Source organism: Schistocerca serialis, chromosome 11 (assembly GCF_023864345.2).
Source record: "Schistocerca serialis cubense isolate TAMUIC-IGC-003099 chromosome 11, iqSchSeri2.2, whole genome shotgun sequence".
NCBI classification, from domain to species: Eukaryota; Metazoa; Arthropoda; class Insecta; order Orthoptera; family Acrididae; genus Schistocerca; species Schistocerca serialis.
Window position 1 is genome coordinate 169,589,895 of NC_064648.1, and position 25,203 is coordinate 169,615,097.

Here is a 25,203-nt window from a genome sequence, read left to right on the forward strand (position 1 = left end):
CTTTTAAGAAAAGGAGAAATGTTGGAAAGCCAAAGGTATGTGTTATTACTGTAAACAATAAAGACGATAACCAAGTGAGTGAACCTAACCTCTCAAGTACACCTGCCCATAGCAGTCAAAGTGGGAAAGAAAATACTTCACAGAAGAAGCTTGGTTCAATGAGTGAAAACTATGAATGTTTTATGGGCGAATCGGATGTGAATGAAATATTTGATATGTCGGTTCTCAAAGGAATTTTTTCAAACTGTGTAAGATGTATTCATTGTAGTGAAGTTGGTCTGGAACTCTCCATAGTAAAGCACGTAGGACTTGCTAGTGAAATACAACTGAAATGTGATAAGTGTTCATACATGACCACCTTTTGGAACAGTGTTGCAGCAACTGCAACTGAAGAAAATGGTAGCAAAATCTACGAACACAACAACGAGCGATGCTTGCTTTAGACAAGAAACGCCTTCGGGCTGCAGACAGGGCTGTAAAGAGTCTAGAAATACAAGCAAGAGCAAACAGGAGGAGGAACAAGAGGAAGCTGGAGGAGGAGTTTGCAGAGGATGAAGATAATCCATCCTATGGACCTGGAATGCACTAAAAAGTTAATCCAATCTTTGTCGCTCGATTCCCAAAACTTTTATTTTCTCATACTAATTACATGTTTTCTAAGGATCTTCCAAACATATTTGTTTCAAACTCTCAGTAAATGTTACACAGTACCTTCTGCATAATTTAACACAGCCTTTTTCCAAAAAACTGTATATTTTTGAATATATAAATAAAAAATTGCAAAAAAAATGTTGTGAATTTTCATTACAATTGAAAAAAAGTCATCTTTAATAACTGAATTAAATTTTGTAAAATCTCTGTGTTAAGTTGTAGCCCATATTCCAATAAATAATCTGTAAAAAGTTCAACCTCCTACCTCAAGTACTTTGTGAGGAAAGATGTAATTTATAAGCGTTATTTTAACATTGCAAGTATAGGGCGTTCCGGAGCCCCTTAACCACGTGAGGTGTGAGGGGTCCTCTTTCACCACACAAAATTTCGGACAAATCTCGGACCCCAGGGTCGTGCCGTCTCCTTGTTAGCTACGAGCCGGTGCTGGTGGGCACGCTGAGCACGCGGTCCCGGGTTCGCATCCGCGCGCCACCCAGCCCCCATCCCCCCGGCCCCCTGGCTGGGAATCAACAGTGAGCTCGGCGAGGGCCTCACCTCTGCATATCCCCCCACCCCGCCGGCCACCGGACCCCCCACCACCGGCCGCCGCTGCTGCCGTGCCAGCCAACGGGCTCGCGCCGTAGCGGCCGCGGGGGTGCTGCGTACGCGGGTGCTCCGCAGGCGGACGCCCGCTGCCGCTCGCGCGACTCCGCTTCCCCCCCTGGCCGAGCGCAGCGCTATCGACCGGGCGCGAGCCGGGCCGTGGCCGGGCCAGTCAGTCGCTCCTGCGCGCTCGTGCTAGGCGGGTCATGCCCTGCTGCCGTCAGCTCTGCTACTGCTGCCGCCGCCACCGCGCTGCGTAGGTGAGACTGCGCGACCTGCGTGTGTGTGTGCGTGCGAGCTGTCTCGGGAACATGTGTGGGGGGTGAGGACCGAGGGGACACCGCGCGACAGCACGCCAGGCGGCAAAGTGACAGACACCTGCGGCCTAGAGGCACACAACTGGAGCGAACCAGACCCAGCTCGCTTCATTTTTTTTTTTTTACTCCCCACCCCGCCCCTTTTCCCTTCACTCTCCCTCTTCCTTGTCTCGCTCCGGTGTTTTGTTGCCACCTGTGTTACGAAAGACGGCTTGGCAGCTGGAACACTTGCACACTTCCACGGTTCAGTTCCGCAGTGCAGCAATAGAGACAGTTTGCGCAAGAAGTGGTAATGCGCAGCTGGCTACCCGAACAGTAGCGGCGGCAGTAGTAATAGTGTGTGTGTGCGCGCGCGCGCGCTACGTGTGTTTTGCCTCTCGCCCTGCTGTACTACAGATACCGTTAGGGCCGCTCGTGACGTCACAGGCTGCGAAACCGGTTCCGCCCGTTTTCGGCGACCGGCCTGCCGACTCCAAGCTGACCGTCTGCGTGGGAGGACGACGACAACAAAAACAGCAGCAAAGGACAGAAACTACGACGACGAACTAAGTTACAGGTTGGTGTTCCACATGTCACTCTTTTGCAGACAAATCCATTGCGTATTGTCCGTTTCGACACCTTACCAGTGCTTTCGATTGAAAATATCGGTTTTGTAAAACGTGCTCGATGACTAATATATTTGAAGGCGTGTGATACAGGTAACCCTCCCACTGCACCTGAAACCTTGTTTGTTGTGACAGATGTGATCACTGGCGCAAGCCGAGGTCTAGGTTAGACTGGAAGGTGATAATTTGTTTCCTAGTCAGCAAAGCCAACGGATGTGAATGGCAGATAGTTTTGCTAACAGACTGATGTGTGTAACGTAGGCTGATGTTTACATTAGCGCGATATTTGACGCAAGTTATTCGTAAAAAACATAAATTGCGAAGTAAATTCAGCGGATGGACTTTGTATCCACGTATCGTACACAAAATTCGAAAAATGTAAGCGCACACTTAATTCGTAATTTTTACCGACAAATTACACGTTAGCACCAGAAGCCGCTAAACTTGTTATTAATAACCCATCCCAATTCAAAAGCAATATCAATGTTCTGATGCTCACTAATCAGGGTTAGTCCTTTTTAGCAGAAAGGTGGTGTATTAAGGTGCCACAAAAAAAGTCTTTGGTCACTTACCAAATAGCATAAAGTGTCTGACACATAGTCAACCCGCATTTAAAAACAAACTGAAAGAATTTCTAAATGACAGCTCCTTTCACTCGATACGTTAATTTTTATGTATAAATTAGTAATTTTACATTAATTAAAAATTTAATTATGTCGTGTAAAGAAACCTTTTGTTCTACATCACCACAAAGTGTTGTACTTGATGTATGGAACAAATATTAATCTAATGTAGTTAATGACGCTTCATTGACAACTTGTTTCGCTAGGAAGCAGCATTCACGTGCGGTACTTAACTAAAGCTGTGACACCCATATGTTGTTACGTGATCTGGAGACCTCATTGCTTAAGCTTTTGGTGTAGAGTTTTCTTGACCAAGTCAACTTTCAACTTAGGTATTACGTTTTACGCGTTAACCTCTTCTATCAACGTGTTTTTATATAACCTTTTTTACGTGCACATGAAAATGGTGCGTCCTCTCTAAACAAGTCATCAACAAAGAATTATTTACTAAAAGTAGCTTCATCGGCATCTACATACATAGTCCGCAAGCCACCATATGGTGTATGGCGGAGGGGTACCTTTTCCTGTTCCACTCAAATATAGCGAGGGGCCATATGCTTCCGTACGACTCTTGATTTCTCTTGTTTTCGCGGTCCTTAACTCGTGTTGATGACAGTAGGATCGGAGATTGTCGCAAATATCGGTTCTATAACATTTCTCATTAGTGTATCAGAACATCATTGAACACCCCCCACCCCAGGCATAAGCATTTGAGTTCATTAAGCTTGCGTGTTGATCCGGCGTACCGGTAAGAAATCTAGCTGCACGCCTTTGAATGGCTTCGATGTCTACTTTTGATATCAGCTGGTGAGGACACCAAACAGTCGCGCCGTGCTCGAAAATTGGTCTCCTTCATTGATGAGCCTCGCTTTCCTAAAATTCTCCCTATTCGCTTTCCCTACTACGGATCTCGGTCGTGTTTGTTCCATGTCATATCGCTTTGCAACTCTATACTTCGAAATTTAATCTGCGTAACTGTGTCAAGCAGCAAAATACTGATACCTAATTCGAACATTACATGATACTTTCTCGTACTCATTTGCATTAACTTACCATTTTTTCGGCATTTATCGATAACGGCGGTGAACTGAATTTTTTTCAAATTTCAGCCTGCTTCTTTTGTACTGCATTTCATGACATCTGAAAGCTCACTTTTGGAATTCATCTTTCGTAGACCAAATAAAAAGAAATGTTTCGAAATGCTATTTTGTCATGTGGTGACATGGTTGGAGACCGTGGCTGTTATTTGGAAAATAAATGTTAATGGTGTTGAGACAACAACTAGCCACAAATTTAAGTTCCTTTATTCAAAAGGTAACGTTACTGGTTTCGAATCATTCATGCCTTCATTAGAACATTTGGTACGTTTTTTATTGATTGGTTGTCCTAAAATATAAATAATACGTAATTATAAGCACGCCACACAGCTGTTTGCGTTACAGGTTTGCGTGACAGACTTACGTGAAATGCCGGTCTGGAGTATTTGTTTTCATAGTTTTCGACCAACAAATGATGTTCGTAGTTTCACATTTGTTACAGAATACGTGTATTGTGTAACAAATGTAAAGTGCTGGATGATACAAATTAGTGTGTGCAACGACAAGAATGTGGTGAAAACAACGAGCATCATTTGTTGGACTAAAACTATGAGAACAAATACTCCAGACCGACATTTCACGCAAGTCACATTCCAATGCAAATCTGTAACGCAACCATCTGTGTGGCGTGCTTATAATGATGTATTATTTACATTTTATGACAACTATTCAATAAAAAGCGCACTACATGCTCTAATGGAAGCCGTCTGAAGATGAGTTGTAACGATTGGAAACCGCTAATGGTACGAAACTTCCTGGCAGATTAAAACTGTGTGCCGGACCGAGACTCGAACTCGGGACCTTTGCCTTTCGCGGGCAAGCGCTCTACCAACTGAGCTACCCAAGCACGACTCACGCCCGCTACTCACAGCTTTACTTCTGCCAGTACCTCGTCTCCTACCTTCCAAACTTTACAGAAGCTCTCCTGCGAACCTTGCAGAACTAGCACTACTGGAAGAAAGGATACAGCGGAGACATGGCTTAGCCACAGCCTGGGGGATGTTTCCAGAATTTGATTTTCACTCTGCAGCTGAGTGTGCCCGAGAAAGGCAAAGGTCCCGAGTTCGAGCCTCACTCCGGCAAACAGTTTTAATCTGCCAGGAAGTTTCATATCAGCGCACACTCCGCTGCAGAGTGAAAATCTCATTCCGCTAATGGTACCTGTTGAATAAACGAGCTTAAAATAAATGTGGCTGGTGTTTCGAAAGGTCTGTGCCTTGTCCAAACAAACTAATTGTTTCTTCAACGTGCTCGTTTAAGTGTTCCCTTTATTTATTATTCCGTGGGATCAAATTAAGGAGAAGTCTCCATGGTCATGGAACGAGTCAATACATGGAATTATAACACGATAGTAGAATCAGATAAAATGAAATCTAAGTAGCATATTCAGGCGACAATTCGTAAGTTTAAGTAAAGAACATCAACAATGTAACACTGGAATTTGCTTAATTTTTCAGCTCTTCCAGGAGCTGCTCGACAGAATAGGAGTGAGCCATGGGGAAACTCTCCAGTTTAGACTTAAAAGCGTTTGGGCTACTGCTAAGATTTTTGGGTTCTTGTGGTAGCTTATTGAAAATGGATGCAGCAGAATACTGCACTCCTTTCTGCACAAGAGTCAAGGAAGTGCATTCCCCATGCAGATTTGATTTCTGCCTAATATTAACTGAGTGAATGGTGCTAACTCTTGGGAATAAGCTAATATTGCTAACAACAAACGACATTAAAGAAAATATATACTGTGAGGGCAATGTCAGAATTCCCAGACTATTGAATAGGGGTCGACAAGAGGTTCTCGAACTTGCACCATAGATAACTCGAACAGCCCGTTTTTGAGCCAAAAATACCCTTTTTGAAGCAGATCAATTACCCAAAAAAATAATATCATATGACATAAGCGTATGAAAATATGCGAAGTAGACTACTTTTCGTGTTGAACTGTCACTTATTTCAGATACTGTTCTAATGGTAAATAAAGCAGCATTTAGTTTCTGAACAAGATCCTGGACACGGGCTTTCCACAACAGCTTACTATCTATCCGAACGCCTAGGAACTTGAACTGTTCCGTCTCGCTTATAATATGCCCATTCTGTCTGATCAAAATATCGGTTCTCGTTGAATTTTGAGTTAGAAACTGTAAAAACTGAGTCTTACTGTGATTTAGCGTCAAATTATTTTTGTTGAATATTAGGTGAAACATTGCATGCTGATTGTATAGTTTTGCGATTCTGGCAATTACATTCATAACACTTACCAAAATGTACGCAGTAGCAGAAAACGTTGTTCGTGTAAGTGTCTGTTATCTGCAATGCAGCTGCCATTTAGGTGGAGTTTCTCATCTGCAAAGCTGACGAGAATGAAACATCCTGCGGGTTTACTCTGTTCTGCTTACAAGCGCACATTGTTGTGTTTGTCATTAGGAATGCAGCTGATACATCGGTTTAGAAATTTCCGCTTGAAATATCGCGTCGCTCCTTTAGTTTATAGGTGCATCCCAGTGGTCGGCATTTCTGCCTGCTCTGCGGACGACCCAAGTTCGAATATCGGTGTTGTTGTTGTTGTTGTTGTTGTTGTGGTCTTCAGTCCTGAGACTGGTTTGCTGCAGCTCTCCATGCTACTGTATTCATCTCTTGGTCTCCCTCTACGATTTTTACCCTCCACGCTCCCCTCCAGTACTAAATTGGTGATCCTTGATGCCTCAGAACATGTCCTACCAACCGATCCCTTGTTCTGCTCAAGTTGTGCCACAAACTCCTCTTCTCCCCAATTGTATTCAATACCTCCTCATTGGTTATGTGATGTACCCATCTAATCTTCACCATTCTTCTGTTGCACCACATTCGAAAGCTCATATTCTCTTCTTGTCTAAACTATTTATCGTCCACGTTTCACTTCCGTATGTGGCTACACTCCATACAAATACTTTCAGAAACGACTTCCTGACACTACTCGATGTTAACAAATTTCTCTTGTTCAGGAACGCTTTCCTAGCCATTGCCAGTCTACATTTTATATCTTCTCTACTTCGACCATCATCAGTTATTTTGCTCCCGAAATACCGAAACTCCTTTACTACTTCAAGCGTCTCATTTCCTAATCTAATTCCCTCAGCATCACCCGACTTAATTCGACTACATTCCGATATCCTCGTTTTGCTTTTGTTGATGTTCATCTTATATCCTCCTTCCAAGACACTGTCCATTCCGTTCGACTGCTCTTCCAAGTCCTTTGCAGTCTCTGACAGAATTACAATGTCATCGGCGAACCAGAAAGTTTTCATTTCTTCTCCATGGATTTTAATACCTACTCCGAATTTTTCTTTTGTTTCCTTTACTGTTTGCTCAATATACAAATTGAATAACATCGGGGAGAGGCTACAACCCTGTCTCACTCCCTTCCCAACCACTGCTTCCCTTTGGTGTCCCTAAACTCTTAACTGCCATCTGGTTTCTGTAAAAATTGTAAAATGCCTTTCGGTTCCTGTATTTTACCCCTGCCACCTTAAGAATTTGAAAGAGTATTCCAGTTAACATTGTCAAAAGCTTTCTCCAAGTCTACAAATGCTAGAAACGTAGGTTTGCCTTTCCTTAATTTTTCTTCTAAGGTAAGTCGTAAGGTCAGTATTGCCTGACGTGTTCCAATATTTCTACGGAATCCAAACTGATCTTCCCCGAGGCCGGGTTCTACCAGTTTTTCCATTCGTCTGTAAAGAATTGGCGTTAGAATACCGGCAGTGCCATTGTTTTTCCTTGATGGAAGGACTGAAACGAGCTGAAGAAACCTCGTGATGCTCTGTGACGAGCTAAGTGTCGAGAAAACAGGCAGTTACCGGCAGAGTGCTCTGATTGACCCGGCCCGATGCGTCCTTACTGGATCCAAATGGCGCGCCATTATCACAGGATGACACGGCGGTCGGCCGGTTCCGGGAGGCCCATCGGGGTCAGAGCGCGGAGCTGTGCTCGCTTTAGTTCACAGGACGCTTACTGCTTGCACATTCGTGTTCGACCGGCGAACATGGCCCGGAGGTGTTCAGCAGAGGGGTACTTTCAACGGTAGCATCGTATGTTCACCCTGCAACAGTTCTTTTCATTTTTTTCTCTGGGTAGACAGGCACCAGAACCTCGATAAGTCTGAGGGAAGACGTTTCACTGGGCTGTATTTTAAAATTGTACTTTATTTGGCACTACTGGTTTCGGGTTCGGCCTGCTTTCAAGTGTATCTGTTACAGATGTGGGTACAGTGTGCTCGCCACACATCATACAGAAATCTCCCTCCTTGATTGCTTGTGGCAAGATCGTTGCAAAGTGCACGATCTCGTGATGCAGTACAGTAAAACGCATCTACGCTCTGCCGACTTTGCTAATGACACGCGTGCTCAAGTCTTTCGTCAGCTATTTTCTCTTTAACTGGGCGTAATTTTCCAGTTGCGACTCCAATAATAACGCGAATTCTTTACAGACGAATGGAAAAAACCGGTAGAAGCCGACCTCGGGGAAGAACAGTTTGGGTTCCGTACAAATATTGGAACAGGTGAGGCAATACTGACCCCACGGCTTATCTTAGAAGCTAGATTAAGAAAAGGCAAACCTACATTTCTAGCTTTTGTCGACTTAGAGAAAGCTTTTGACGATGTTGACTGGAATACTCTCTTTCAAATTCTGAAGGTGGCAGGTGTCAAATACAGGGAGCGAAAGGCATTTTACAATTTTTACAGAAACCAGATGGCAGTTACAAGAGTGCAGGGGCATGAAAGGGAAGCAGTAGTTGAGAAGGGAGTGAGACAGGGTTGTAGCCTCTCCCCGATGTTATTCAATCTGTATATTGAGCAAGCAGTAAAGGAAACAAAAGAAAAATTCGGAGTAGGTATTAAAATCCATGGAGAAGAAATAAAAACTTTGAGCTTCGCCGATGACATTGTAATTCTGTCAGAGACAGCAAAGGACTTGGAAGAGCTGTTGAACGGAATGGACAGTGTCTTGAAAGGAGGGTATGAGATGGACATCAACGAAAGCAAAACGAGGATAATGGAATGTAGTCGAATTAAGTCGGGTGATGCTGAGGCAATCAGATAAGGAAATGTGACACTTCAGGTAGTAAAGGAGTTTTGCTATTTGGGGAGCAAAGTAACTGATGATGGTCGAAGTAGAGGGGATATAAAATGTAGACTGGCAATGGCAAGGAAAGTTTTTCTGAAGAAGAGAAATTTGTTAACATCGAGTATAGATGTGTCAGGAAGTCGTTTCTGAAAGTATTTGTATGGAGTGTAGCCACATACGGAAGTGAAACGTGGACGATAAATAGTTTAGACAAGAACAGAACAGTAGCTTTCGAAATGTGGTGCTACAGAAGAATGCTGAAGATTAGATGGATAGATCACATAACTAATGAGGTGGTATTGAACAGAATTGGGGAGAAGAGGAGTTTGTGGCACAACTTGACTAGAAGAAGGGATCGGTTGGTAGGACATATTCTGAGGCATGAAGTGATCACCAATTTAGTATTGGAGGGCAGCGTGGAGGGAAAAAATCGTAGAGGGAGACCAAGAGATGAATACACTAAGCAGATTCAGAAGGATGTAGGCTGCAGTAGGTACTGGGAGATGAAGAAGCTTGCACAGGATAGAGTAGCATGGAGAGCTGCATCAAACCAGTCTCAGGACTGAAGACCACAACAACAACAATATTCCAGTAGTGTCTCGTCTGTGAGTAGGCAGTGCCAAACTATGAATCCAAATAAAGGTCTGCGAAACGTTTCCCGGTCAGTTCTGGGATATATATCCGACACGTCTCACTTTCTTGGCGACGGAAAATGCCAACCAGGGTAAAGAAGATACATATGACCCACACCCCGTAGCATTTTTCGTAATGTACGTACGAGATATCTACATTAATGTAGTTCAAAATCCTTTGCAGAAGTTGTCTGTTTCATGATACAGGTTTTCTGCGTTTGATTCGCAAAAACTTCATATGGACGTATGCCCTGTTCCGAATGGTTTCAGAGATAGAATACATTTAATATCACTTTCGTCCTTTTTTCTCGAATAACTCGAAACCCGCACCCCCCAGCGAAAAGGTGTCGCAGTACAAAATTAAACTATATTAAATTTCCTACAGAAAAGGTCCTATTCATTTTTTTTTCTCTAGAACTAGTGATTTGTGCGAAGAGAGCGCTATAACGTTGAAAACTCGCTCGACGCGCATGCTTTGTAGCTTACATAGTTTTTGTAGGCCAATTTGAGGTAGCAAGCTGAGACGACAGTTGGATACGGGTCGCTTGTGGTCTGTCAAGTCGGGAAACTACCTCAAATTGGCCTACAGAAACTAAGTAAGCTACGGCGCATGCGCGTCGTGCGAATTTTTCAACGTTCTCGCGCTCTCTTCCCACAAACCACTAGTTCTAGAGAAAAAAGAAATGAATAGGACCCTTTTTGTGGGAAATTTAATATAGTTTAATTTTGTGCTGCGACACGTTTTCGTTGGGGGAGGGGGGGGGGTGCGGGTTTAGAGTTATTCAAGAAAAAAGGACGAAAGTGATATTAAATGTATTCTATCTGGGAAATAATTCGGAATAGGGCATATGTCCAAATGAGGTTTTTTTTTTTTGTTCATAATGACCATCACCCCTCATAGCGTGGACCGTTCTTCCTGGCTCACTCTACAATCAATCTTTTGCCGCATCGAAGATTTCTACATCTAAGAGTACATTCTCCTCGAGCCGCCATAGGATGCATGGCGAAGGGTACCTTCTACCACTACTACTGATTACCTTGTAAGGTGTTTTTTTTCTCCAGACCCACGGCAGTAATCGGACCAATGCCTTTTTTCAAACCCTCCAGTGTCGGGAACTTCTGCAGAGCGACGTGTGCACAGCCGTCATTCTTGTAACACAGCTTTACAGACAGAACGCGATCTTGCATTGAGACAGTCACGGCGAACGCTGCGTTGTACCAACTGCAGTGGGCCGTGCGCTTAGCAGGTGTCTGCATTTACGCATTCTGACTCATACACCACCATCTATTGATCAATTTTCACACTATTTTTTTTTTCTTCTGCCTTACGTATTCCCCTCTTCTCCTATAGTGTTCCGTTGCAATTTGACGTCGTTCTGACCAGTGGTGTTTTTTTTTTTTTGCAGCGTTTTGAAAGTTTAACTTTAATTACGATCCCCCGTCTATTTTTCCGGGCCGGCTTCGCTCCGGTCACCCTGCATTACATCTTTGCAGTAATCGTTCTCCTGACGTCCCACTCTACCGTACCTTCCTTCGTCGTCGGCGTTGTTGTTGTTGTTGTTGTTGCCGTGAGGCACCGTTATACCAAGTGGAAAGGCGCGTCGCTCTAAATAAAGTACAATTTTAAAATACAGCCCAGTGAAACGTCTTCCCTCAACTTATCGAGGTTCTGGTGCCTGTCTACCCAGAGAAAAAAATTAAAAAAAACTGTTGCAGTGTGAACATACGTTGGTACCGTTGAAAGTACCCCTCTGCTGAACACCTCCGGGCCATGTTCGCCGGTCGAACACGAATGTGCAAGCAGTAAGCGTCCTGTGAACTAAAGCGAGCACAGCTCCGCGCTCTGACCCCGATGGGCCTCCCGGAACCGACCGACCGCCGTGTCATCCTGTGATAATGGCGCGCCATTTGGATCCAGTATGGACGCATCGGGCCGGGTCAATCAGAGCGCTCTACCGGTAACTGCCTGTTTTCTCGACACTTAGCTCGTCACAGAGCATCACGAGGTTTGTTCACCTCGTTTCAGTCCTTCCATCAAGGAAAAACAATGGCACTGCCGGTATTCTAACGCCAATTCTTTACAGACGAATGGAAAAACTGGTAGAACCCGGCCTCGGGGAAGATCAGTTTGGATTCCGTAGAAATATTGGAACACGTCAGGCAATACTGACCTTACGACTTACCTTAGAAGAAAAATTAAGGAAAGGCAAACCTACGTTTCTAGCATATGTAGACTTAGAAAAAGAAGCTTTTGACAATGTTGACTGGAATACTCTCTTTCCAATTCTAAAGGTGGCAGGGGTAAAATACAGGGACCGAAAGGCATTTTACAATTTTTACAGAAACCAGATGGCAGTTAACAGTCGAGGGACATAAAAGGGAAGCAGTGGTTGGGAAGGGAGTGAGACAGGGTTGTAGCCTCTCCCCGATGTTATTCAATCTGTATATTGAGCAAGCAGTCGCGGTAGCACCTGATTCCAGAATAGCTGCAGTAGTTAGGATCTACCAACTACCCCCTCTTGACCAGGTCCCCAAAACTTAACTCGTAACGAGATCCCTTCGAAGCAATCTGTCATAGCGATCGTCTATAAAGGCTTCGTATAATGAGAAGAAATGTTACAGTCTATGGAATAATAACAGATACAACCAAACTGTCTTGTTTCTTCTGTTTTATTTAACATAACTTTGTTCACAGTTTTATTTCGCATTCACCACTTTCACCGTAACCCTTCGATGAACAGTTTTGGTTGCTTGACACCAACAGTCAATGATAATGATGCAGTTTTTCTCCTTTTCATAAATTGAAGCAAAAAAAAAAAAACTCTCAATACCGCGTCCCTCGTGAGATGCGTACAGATTTATCCCGGAATTGACCGCCCTGTAGGTGTTCTCGATTTAATGACCACACTTCGCTATCCGCGATTTCGTGTAACTAAATGTCCATTTTGTTAATCTGATTGTATACCGTAGTTATTTAAAACTGGCCCCTATATTTTTTTTCCCCTACGCACAATTAACACTTCTTTACTTGTTTATTTCTAAGAGTAAACGAAAAAAAATGACGCCGTGTCATCGGCTTCGTCGATATAAAGCAAAACACCTCAATGTGCCCAATTATACCTGTTCTTATAGGATCGGCTACCTTACTCATTAATTTACTACAATTATTTCCAATAACACTAAACAGGTATCGCCTTTATACACTCCTGGAAATGGAAAAAAGAACACATTGACACCGGTGTGTCAGACCCACCATACTTGCTCCGGACACTGCGAGAGGGCTGTACAAGCAATGATCACACGCACGGCACAGCGGACACACCAGGAACCGCGGTGTTGGCCGTCGAATGGCGCTAGCTGCGCAGCATTTGTGCACCGCCGCCGTCAGTGTCAGCCAGTTTGCCGTGGCATACGGAGCTCCATCGCAGTCTTTAACACTGGTAGCATGCCGCGACAGCGTGGACGTGAACCGTATGTGCAGTTGACGGACTTTGAGCGAGGGCGTATAGTGGGCATGCGGGAGGCCGGGTGGACGTACCGCCGAATTGCTCAACACGTGGGGCGTGAGATCTCCACAGTACATCGATGTTGTCGCCAGTGGTCGGCGGAAGGTGCACGTGCCCGTCGACCTGGGACCGGACCGCAGCGACGCACGGATGCACGCCAAGACCGTAGGATCCTACGCAGTGCCGTAGGGGACCGCACCGCCGCTTCCCAGCAAATTAGGGACACTGTTGCTCCTGGGGTATCGGCGAGGACCATTCGCAACCGTCTCCATGAAGCTGGGCTACGGTCCCGCACACCGTTAGGCCGTCTTCCGCTCACGCCCCAACATCGTGCAGCCCGCCTCCAGTGGTGTCGCGACAGGCGTGAATGGAGGGACGAATGGAGACGTGTCGTCTTCAGCGATGAGAGTCGCTTCTGCCTTGGTGCCAATGATGGTCGTATGCGTGTTTGGCGCCGTGCAGGTGAGCGCCACAATCAGGACTGCATACGACCGAGGCACACAGGGCCAACACCCGGCATCATGGTGTGGGGAGCGATCTCCTACACTGGCCGTACACCACTGGTGATCGTCGAGGGGACACTGAATAGTGCACGGTACATCCAAACCGTCATCGAACCCATCGTTCTACCATTCCTAGACCGGCAAGGGAACTTGCTGTTCCAACAGGACAATGCACGTCCGCATGTATCCCGTGCCACCCAACGTGCTCTAGAAGGTGTAAGTCAACTACCCTGGCCAGCAAGATCTCCGGATCTGTCCCCCATTGAGCATGTTTGGGACTGGATGAAGCGTCGTCTCACGCGGTCTGCACGTCCAGCACGAACGCTGGTCCAACTGAGGCGCCAGGTGGAAATGGCATGGCAAGCCGTTCCACAGGACTACATCCAGCATCTCTACGATCGTCTCCATGGGAGAATAGCAGCCTGCATTGCTGCGAAAGGTGGATATACACTGTACTAGTGCCGACATTGTGCATGCTCTGTTGCCTGTGTCTATGTGCCTGTGGTTCTGTCAGTGTGATCATGTGATGTATCTGACCCCAGGAATGTGTCAATAAAGTTTGCCCTTCCTGGGACAATGAATTCACGGTGTTCTTATTTCAATTTCCAGGAGTGTATTTTAATTGTATTCAAAAGCATGTTGTTATTATTATGACCGAACAAATCGAAACAAATCGTGCGGCGTGCGATTTTAACGATAGCTTTACACTCGCCCAGCCTTTATTCAGCCAATATTATATATAAATATAGAGACAGGACCGAAAGATCGATCTCTCTAGCGTAACCAATAGAGGCAAATACGCTATTAAAGTTCCGTTACAGCTATCTTGACTCGTAGTGTTACACCACGCCGGCACGAAAGTGACACACGTGTGTGGGGAAAACGCAGAGGTGTGCGGTCAGACGCTAACGATTAAATCCTGCGTCGTTTTGCGCACTCATTTCTCCGGCAAACATTAGTTCAGGCTGTACGCGGATTTGCAAATGGCAGGCGAATCGGTTACACACACACACAGGGGAGTGTGAAATTTGCCAGCCGGCGTTCCTGCATCTACATATACAGCGAGAATCGCGTAAAACTTGCACCGCAAATACTCCGTAAATGATGTGCGATTTCCACATAATTGCGTTGGTAGTCGGGGGCTCGTGTTGTCAGCCGACAGCATACTCTAAAACCACTTCGTATTAGAACAAATAAGCCCTCGGTCGCACATATTAAATCAAAATTGACCAGGTTTCGACGCTACTATGAGCGTCGTCTTCAGAATTAGACTACATCTACATCTACATGACTACTCCGCAATTCACATTTAAGTGCTTGGCAGAGGGTTCATCGAACCACAATCATACTATCTCTCTACCATTCCACTCCCGAACAGCGCGCGGGAAAAACGAACACCTAAACCTTTCTGTTCGAGCTCTGATTTCTCTTATTTTATTTTGATGATCATTCCTACCTATGTAGGTTGGGCTCAACAAAATATTTTCCCATTCGGAAGAGAAAGTTGGTGACTGAAATTTCGTAAATAGATCTCGCCGCGACGAAAAACGTCTTTGCTTTAATGACTTCCATCCCAACTCGCGTATCATATCTGCCACACTCTCTCCCCTATTATGTGATAATACAAAACGAGCTGCCCTTTTTTGCACCCTTTCGATGTCCTTCGTCAATCCAACCTGGTAAGGATCCCACACTGCGCGGCAATATTCAAACAGAGGACGAACGAGTGTACTGTAAGCTGTCTCTTTAGTGGACTTGTTGCATCTTCCAAGTGTCCTGCCAATGAAACGCAACCTTTGGCTCGCCTTCCCCACAATATTGTCAATGTGGTCTTTCCAACTGAAGTAATTCGTAATTTTAACACCCAGGTACTTAGTTGAATTGACATCCACGAGAATTGTACTATTTATCGAGTAATCGAATTCCAACGGATTTGTTTTGGAACTCGTGTGGATCACCTCACACTTTTCGTTGTTTAGCGTCAACTGCCACCTGCCACACCGTACAGCAATCTTTTCTAAATCGCTTTGCAACTGATACTGGTCTTCGGATGACCTTACTAGACGGTAAATTACAGCATCATCTGCGAACAACCTAAGAGAACTGCTCAGATTGTTACCCAGGTTATTTATATAGATCAGGAACAGCAGAGGTCCCAGGACGCTTCCCTGGGGAACACCTGATATCACTTCAGTTTTACTCGACGATTTGCCGTCTATTACCACGAACTGCGACCTTCCTGACAGGAAATCACGAATCCAGTCGCACAACTGAGACGATACCCCATAGGCCCGCAGCTTGATTAGAAGTCGCTTGTGAGGAACGGTGTCAAAAGCTTTCCGAAAATCCAGAAATACGGAATCAACTTGAGATCCCCTGCCAATAGCGGCCATTACTTCGTGCGAATAAAGAGCTAGCTGCGTTGCACAAGAACGATGTTTTCTGAAACCGTGCTGATTGCGTATCAATAGATCGTTCCTTTCGAGGTGATTCATAATGTTTTAATACAGTATATGCTCCAAAACCCTACTGCAAACAGACGTCAATGATTTAGGTCTGTAGTTCGATGGATTACTCCTACTACCCTTCTTAAACACTGGTGCGACCTGCGCGATTTTCCAATCTGTAGGTACAGATCTATCGGTGAGCGAGCGGTTGTAGATGACAGCTAAGTAGGGAGCTATTGTATCAGCGTAATCTGAAAGGAACCTAATCGGTATACAATCTGGACCTGACGACTTGTCCGTACCGAGCGATTTGAGTTGCTTCGCAACCCCTAAGGTATCTACTTCTAAGAAACTCATGCTAGCAGCTGTTCGTGTATCAAATTCTGGAATATTCCATTCGTCTTCCCTGGTGAAGGAATTTCGGAAAACTGCGTTCAATAACTCCGCTTTAGCGGCACAGTCGTCGGTAACAGTACCATCGGCACTGCGCAGCGAAGGTATTGACTGCGTCTGGCCGCTTCTGTACTTTACATACGACCAGAACTTCTTCGGATTTTCTACCAAATTTCGAGACAATGTTTCGTTGTGGAATCTATTAAAGGCATCTCGCATAGAAGTCCGTGCCAAATTTCGCGCGTCTGTAAATGTTAGCCAATCTTCGGGATTTCGCGTTCTTCTGAACTTTGCATGCTTTTTCCGCTGCCTCTGCAACAGCGTTCGAACCTGTTTTGTGTACCATGGGGGATCAGTTCCACCTTTCACCAGTTTATGAGGTATGAATATCTCAATAGCTGTTGCTACTATATCTTTGAATTTGAGCCACATCTCGTCTACATTTGCATAGTCAGTTCGGAAGGAATGGAGATTGTCTCTTAGGAAGGCTTCTAGTGACACTTTATCCGCTTTTTTAAATAAAATTATTTTGCGTTTGTTTCTGGTGGATTTGGATGAAACGGTATTGAGCCTAGCTACAACGACCTTGTGATCACTAATCCCTGTATCAGTCATGATGCTCTCTATCAGCTCTGGATTGTTCGTGGCTAGGAGGTTAAGTGTGTTTTCGCAACCATTTACATTTCGCGTGGGTTCGTGGACTAACTGCTCGAAATAATTTAGGACAATCTCGGAAGATGTTTTCTGCCTACCACCGGTTTTGAACAAGTATTTTTGCCAACATATCGAGGGAAGGTTGAAGTCCCCACGAACTATAACCGTATGAGTGGGGTATTTATTTGTTACGAGACTCAAATTTTCTCTGAATCGTTCAGCAACTATATCATCGGAGACTGGGGGCCGGTAGAAGGAGCCAACTATTAACTTAGTTCGGCTGTCAAGTGTAACCTCCACCCATACCAATTTGCACGGAGTGTCTACTTCGACTTCACTACAAGATAAACCACTACTGACAGACACAAACACTCCGCCACCAATTCTGCCTAACCTATCTTCCCTGAACACCGTCTGAGACTTCGTAAAAATTTGTGCAGAACTTATTTAAGGCTTTAGCCAGCTTTCTGTACCTATAACGATTTCAGCTTCTGTGCTTTCTATTAGCGCTTGAAACTCAGGGACTTTCCCAGCACAACTACAACAGTTTACAACTACAATTCCGACTGTTCCTTGATCCAAGCACGTCCTGTATTTGCCATGCACCCTTTGAGATTGCAGCCCACCCCGTACTTTCCCGAGGCCCTCTAACCTAAAAGACCGACTGTTCTTAAACATATTAGGTATATAATACATTAATAAAATTAAAGTTTGTACTGACTGGAAAAAGATGCAGTACTTACAAGTCACATAGTAAAAAAGATCTAAGCCGGAATAGTGTGAGAGAGACTGCGGGCCGCTAAGGGCTGCTGGTTCTGTGAACAAGGTTTGCAACAAGAGTGTTAGCGGCTCACCATCTCACTTACACTATTCATGACGTCGCCTTTCTGGCTTAGATCTTTTTTACTATGTGACTTGTAAGTACTGCATATTTTTCCAGTCAGTACAAACTTTAATTTTATTACTGTATTATATACCTAATATGTTTTAGAACAGTTAGTCTAATTCTGAAGACGACGCTCATAGTAGCGTCGAAACCTGGTCAACTTTGACGTAATATTTGTGACCGACGGCTTATTTGTTTCTAATATAATTCTGACGCGGTCACTGAACCTTAGCAGCCATGTTCAAAGTTTTACTTCAACCTGTTTTTTTTTTTTTTTTTTTTTTGCAAAGATACACTTTTTTTAAATCGAACAATATCTGTCGGCATTAACCGACTAAAAGTGAGGTAAATTAGAATGTCAGTTGAGTTTGTCGCAAGATTCTAGTGCGTGTCATATGAGACATAGTATTTTGAACAGTTCCCACACCGACATTTGCACAATACCTCTGGCAGCACACGCTAAAAGACAATCCAAGTCCATACACGAGACAAGTTATCAGCACAGGCTGTTGTCTAAATGACTATCGGTGGTTGCAATACACGCCTCCAGTCTCGTATGGAACAACTGCGGCACGCTGCTAGAATTTCAACGGAGACGTCCGACCAGGCTGCAGTAACACGTCGCTGCGTTATCATTGGGTGTCGTTGGTTTTTTTTTTTTGGTCATCAGTCTACAGACTGGTTTGATGCGGCCCGCCACGAATACCTTTCCTGTGCTAACCTCTTCATCTCAGAGTAGCACTTGCAACCTACGTCCTCAATTATTTCCTTGACGTATTCCAATCTCTGTCTTCCTCTACAGTTTTTGCCCTCTACAGCTCCCTCTAGTACCGTGGAAGTCATTCCCTCATGTCTTAGCAGATGTCCTATCATCCTGTCCCTTCTCCTTATCAGTGTTTTCCACATATTCCTTTCCTCTCCGATTCTGCGTACAACCTCCTCATTCCTTACCTTATCAGTCCACCTAATTTTCAACATTCGTCTATAGCACCACATCTCAAATGCTTCGATTCTCTTCTGTTCCGGTTTTCCCACTGTCCATGTTTCACTACCATACAATGCTGTACTCCAGACGTACATCCTCAGAAATTTCTTCCTCAAATTAAGGCCGGTATTTGATATTAGTAGACTTCTCTTGGCCAGAAATGCCTTTTTGTCATAGCGAGTCTGCTTTTGATGCCCTCCTTGCTCCGTCCGTCGTTGGTTATTTTACTGCCTAGGTAGCAGAATTCCTCAACTTCATTGACTTCGTGCCCATCAATCCTGATGTTAAGTTTCTCGCTGTTCTCATTTCTACTACTTCTCATTACCTTCGTCTTTCTCCGACTAACTCTCAAACGATTCTGTGTACTCATTAGACTGTTCATTCCGTTCAGCAGATCATTTAATTCTTCTTCACTTTCACTCAGGATAGCAATGTCATCAGCGAATCGTATCATTGATATCCTTTCACCTTGTATTTTAATTCCACTCCTGAACCTTTCCTGTCGTTGGTTTGTCCTTTCAAGACACTGTCTTTCAGCTTCCCCCACAGAAAAAAAAAAGTCTACAAGCGTCAAATCCGGGGAACTGGCCGACCGAGGTGCAGTATTGTGCGTCCAATCCAGCGATTTGGAAACAATTCTGAAGAAGACGCGCCGCAGTAATTCGTGCCGTATGGGCTGGACAGCCATCGCGTAGGTACTGCAGGTTCTTCCTACTCTGAAGAGGAACGTCTTCTAGCATCTGTGCAAGATGGTCTGTTAGGAGGCTGCGATACCTGTGCGCGTTCAGTGTTGTGTCTATCAAAAACAGGCCTGTGAGCTCCCAAAGCACATGTTTACACTCCATGGACGCTGAAGTTCAACCTGACGAAGCCAGTGGGAATCGTACTTGTTTCGGCAGTTTACCTGCTCGTTACTGAAAGTAGTAGGTGAGTTTTACTATATGGGGAGCAAAATAACTGATGATAGTCGGAGTAGACTGGCTACGGCAATGAAAGTTTCTGAAGAAGACATTTGTTACATCGAGTGTAGACTTTTATGAAAGTATTTGTATGGAGTGTAGCCATATATGGATGTGAAACATGGGCGATAAAAAGTTTAGACAAGAAGAGAATAGAAGCTCTTGAAATGTGGTGTTACATAAGAATGCTAAAGATTAGGTGGATAAATCACTTAACTAATGAGGAGATACTGAATAGAATTGGGGAGAAGAGGAGTTTGTGGCACAACTTGACTAGAAGAAGGGATCGGTTGGTAGGACATATTCTGAGGCATCTACATCTACATCCATACTCCGCAAGCCACCTGACGGTGTGTGGCGGAGGGTACCTTGAGTACCTCTATCGGTTCTCCCTTCTATTCCAGCCTCGTATTGTTCGTGGAAAGCAAGATTGTCGCTATGCCTCTGTGTGGGCTCTAATCTCTCTGATTTTATCCTCACGGTCTCTTCGCGAGATATGCGTAGGAGGGAGCAATATACTGCTTCACTCTTTGGTGAAGGTATGTTCTCGAAACTTCGACAAAAGCCCGTACCGAGCTACTGAGCGTCTCTCCTGCAGAGTCTTCCACTGGAGTTTATCTATCATCTCCGTAACGCTTTGGCGATTGCTAAATGATCCTGTAACGAAGCGCGCTGCTCTCCGTTGGATCTTCTCTATCTCTTCTATCAACCCTATCTGGTACGGATCCCACACTGCTGAGCAGTATTCGAGCAGTGGGCGAACAAGCGTACTGTAACCTACTTCCTTTGTTTTCGGACTGCACTTCCTTAGGATTCTTCCAATGAATCTCAGTCTGGCATCTGCTTTACCGACGATCAACTTTATACGGACATTCCATTTTAAATCACTCCTAATGCGTACTCCCAGATAATTTATGGAATTAACTGCTTCCAGTTGCTGACCTGCTATATTGTAGCTAAATGATAAGGGATCTTTCTTTCTATGTATTCCCAGCACATTACACTTGTCTACATTGAGATTCAATTGCCATTCCCTGCACCATGCGTCAATTCGCTGCAGATCCTCCTGCATTTCAGCACAATTTTCCATTGTTACAACCTCTCGATACACCACAGCATCATCCGCTAAAAGCCTCAGTGAACTTCCGATGTCATCCACAAGGTCATTTACGTATATTGTGAATAGCAACGGTCTTAAGACACTCCCCTGCGGCACACCTGAAATCACTCTTACTTCGGAAGACTTCTCTCCATTGAGAATGACATGCTTTGTTCTGTTATCTTGGAACTCTTCAATCCAATCACACAATTGGTCTGATAGTCCGTATGCTCTTACTTTGTTCATTAAACGACTGTGGGGAACTGTATCGAACGCCTTGCGGAAGTCAAGAAACACGGCATCTACCTGGGAACCCGTGTCTATGGCCCTCTGAGTCTCGTGGACGACCAATGGAGGGAACCGTAGAGGGTAAGAATCGTAGAGCGAAGCCAACAGATGAATACACTAAGCAGATTCACAAGCATGCAGGTTGCAGTAAGTGCTGGGAGATGAAGAAGCTTGCACAGGATAGAGTAGCATGGAGAGCTGCATCAAACCAGTCTCTGGACTGAATACAACAACCACCTAGTCGTTGTTGTTGTTGTTGTTGTTGTTGTTGTGGTCTTCAGTCCTGAGACTGGTTTGATGCAGCTCTCCATGCTACTCTATCCTGTGCAAGCTTGTTCATCTCCCAGTACCTACTGCAACCTACATCCTTCTGAATCTGCTTAGTGTATTCATCTCTTGGTCTCCCTCTACGATTTTTACCCTCCACGCTGCCCTCCAGTACTAAATTGGTGATCCCTTGATGCCTCAGAACATGTCCTACCAACCGAGCCCTTCTTCTAGTCAAGTTGTGCCACAAACTCCTCTTCTCCCCAATTCTATTCAATACCTCCTCAGTAGTTATGTGATCAACCCACCTAATCTTCAACATTCTTCTGTGGCACCACATTTCGAAAGCTTATATTCTCTTCTTGTCCAAACTATTTATCGTCCATGTTTCACTTCCATACATGGCTACACTCCATACAAATACTTTCAGAAACGACTTCTTGACACTTAAATTTAAACTCAATATTAAAGAATTTCCCTAATTCAGAAATGCTTTCCTTGCCATCGCCAGTCTACATTTTATATCCTCTCTAATTCGACCATCATCAGTTATTTTACTCCCGAAATAGCAAAGCTCCTTTACCACTTTAAGTGCCTCGTTTCCTAATCTAATTCCCTCAGCATCACCCGATTTAATTCGGCTACATTATAATGTTACGCTCATCGAAAGCAGTTTGTTGTTACGAAGCACTTCAGTCTCAGACACATTTTGCTGTCGCCAGACGCTTGTGTATGGACTGTGTTACGCTGTTGTAAATTGCATATTTTCTTCGCAACGAAAGTTTCATTTTGGTGTTGATCTCTCGTTTCATGTTTTATTGCTGCAGTGTTATTCTGCGGGGCAAAGTAAAATTCTTTCACATCTACATGAATACTCTGCGAATCACATTTAAGTGCCTGGCAGAGGGTTCATCGAACCAGCTTCACGTCTATCATTCCAATCTCGTATAGCGAGAGGAAAGAACGAACATGTATATCTTTGCGTACGAGCTCTGACTGCCCTTATTTTATCATGATGATCGTTTCCCCTTTGCAGACCGGCGCCATCAAAAATTTTCGCTTTCGGAGGAGAAAATTGGTGATTGGAATTCAATGAGGAGCTTCGTCCGCAACGAAAAAGACATTTGTTTTAATGATGTTCAGCGGAAATCCTGTTACCATTTCAGTGACACTCTCTCCCTTATTTTGCGATAGTACGAACCGTGGTGCCCTTCTTTGAACTTTTTCGATGTACTGCATCAATCATATCTGGGAAGGATCCCACACCGCTCAGCAGTATTCTAAAATAGGACGGACAAGCGTAATGTAGGCAGTCTCCTTTGTAGGTCTGTTACATTTTCTAAGTGTCCTGCCAGTAAAACGCATTCTTTGGTTAGCCTTCCCCACAACATTGTGTGTTCCTTTCAATTTAACTTGGTCGTAACTGTAATCCGTAGGTATTTAGTTGGCTTTGCGGCTTTTAGATTTGACTGATTTATCGTGTAACCGAAGTTTGAGTTCCTTTTAGCACTCATGAGGATGACCTCACACTTTCCGTTGTTTCGGATCCACTGCCAATTTTCGCACCATGCAGATATTTTTTTCTTTCGTTTTGCAGTTTGTTTTGATTTTCTGATGACTTTACTAGTCGATAAACGACTCCGTCATTTGCAAACAACCTAAGACGGCTGCTCAGATTGTCTTACAAATCGTTTATATTGATTGTAACCTCCCTGCAGAAATTTTTGGTTAATAATAATTCAAAAATGGAACCAAGCTTAACCTCCCAACAAAATAATGTTTAATAAAAAATTGAAATGGGACCATGCGTGAACTCCCCACAAAATTGATAAATGGAAATTGACCAAAAACCCACACAATAATATTAATTAAATAATGAAGCATGAACTGAATGTAACATCTGAACACAAATAATTAAACCTGATAAATCTTATAAGGGCAGCAACGCTGACCTTCGGCGCTGTGAAATAATTAAGCCTGACAAATTCTTACCTCAGTAAAACTGCATCTATATGTGCTCTTATTCAAAAAATTTGCGGCACAGCTCCGTGCAATGCTGGCCCATATTTAATTTTGATTTTTGGAGGGAATGCATAGGAAATATTCTTTAAATTGAAATGAATCTTTTTCTTTAAATGAGTTACTTTATAAAAGGTTATTATTGGGCATCATTTTTTGAACAAATTAATTACAATTAACATACGTTATTAGCTGAGCGCAACGCTGCTTCATTACCTTCTACGAGGTGTGGCTAGAAAAAAACCGGACTAGTACTGGTGAAACAATAAAACGAATGCAATAAGGCTGAAAGTCGCGTGGCATGTCACGTGACTCTCGCTCCGCCTACTGCTCGAGTTTCATCTGCCTCCTGCACTCAGTCTGCCCGTGGCGTCTGTTTTAAGTAGTTGACGTTTTGTCTGTGCGTCGGAAAATGTCGAGTGTACAGAAAGAACACCGTGTTAGCATCAAATTTTGTTTCAGACTAGGAAAATCTGCAAGTGAAACGTTTGTAATGTTACAACAAGTGTGCGGCGATGATTGTTTATCGCGAACACAAGTGTTTGAGTGGTTTAAACGATTTAAAGATGGCCGCGAAGACACCAGTGATGACACTCGCACTGACAGACCATTGTCAGCAAAAACTGATGCAAACATTGAAAAAATCAGTAAACTTGTTCGACAAGATCGCCGTTTAACAATCAGAGCAGTGTCTGAGTTAACAGGAGTTGACAAGGAAAGTGTTAGGCAGATTCTTCATGAAAGTTTCAACATGAACAAAGTGTGTTCAAAAATGGTTCCAAAGTGTCTCACAATTGAACAGAAGGAACGCCGAAGAATGATTTGTTCTGACATCCTGGAAAACATTGAAAGTGATCCCACCTTCTTACAAGATCGATGCATTGGAAAACTCCTGGTTCTCCACGACAAAAAAAAAGCACGAATGTCAAAATCGAAATTCAAAGCAATGATTGTTTTTTTTTTTTTTTTACATCAAAGGGATTGTGCACATTGATTGGGTACCAGAGGGACAAACAGTGAATCAGCATTACTACATTAGCGTCCTGGCTACCCTACGTGAGCGAGTACGGAGAAAACGGAACGATTTGTGGAGAAAAAAGTCATGGATCCTTCACGAAGACAATGCCCCAGCTCACAGTGCGTTGTCAGTGAAGACGTTTTTGGCAAAACACAACATTCCCATCTTAGATCATCCACCCTACTCACCTGATTTGGCCCCCTGTGACTTTTTTCTTTTCCCTAAAGTCAAGTCAGCTTTGAAAGGAACTAGATTTGAGACTGTTGAAGCAGTAAAAGAAAAAGCGACGGAAGTAATGTATGGACTTACCGAAAATGATCTGCAGCATTGCTATGAACAGTGGAAAATTCGTATGGAGCGGTGTAGAGACCGAGGAGGAGAGTACATTGAAGAAGATAACATGAAATTGTAAATAAATGTTTTTTCCAGCATCAGTCCGGTTTTTTTCTAGCCGCACCTCGTACAATAATACACATCGTCCACCACAATCCTGACCAGATTCGGAAGAACGGCACGCCGTCGACGCATGCCAACGCCCGCTCAGTGCAACCGTCCAC

The 25,203-nt window shown here is 44.1% G+C and overlaps 1 non-coding gene across 1 annotated transcript; it reads right to left on the reverse strand.

The window, feature by feature from the left end:
* Nucleotides 1-4,669: 4,669 nt before the first annotated feature.
* Trnas-cga (transfer RNA serine (anticodon CGA)) lies at nucleotides 4,670-4,744 on the reverse strand. The gene has a single exon. It is a non-coding gene; the product is annotated as a tRNA-Ser (tRNA).
* Between the last annotated feature and the right edge of the window lie 20,459 nt (nucleotides 4,745-25,203).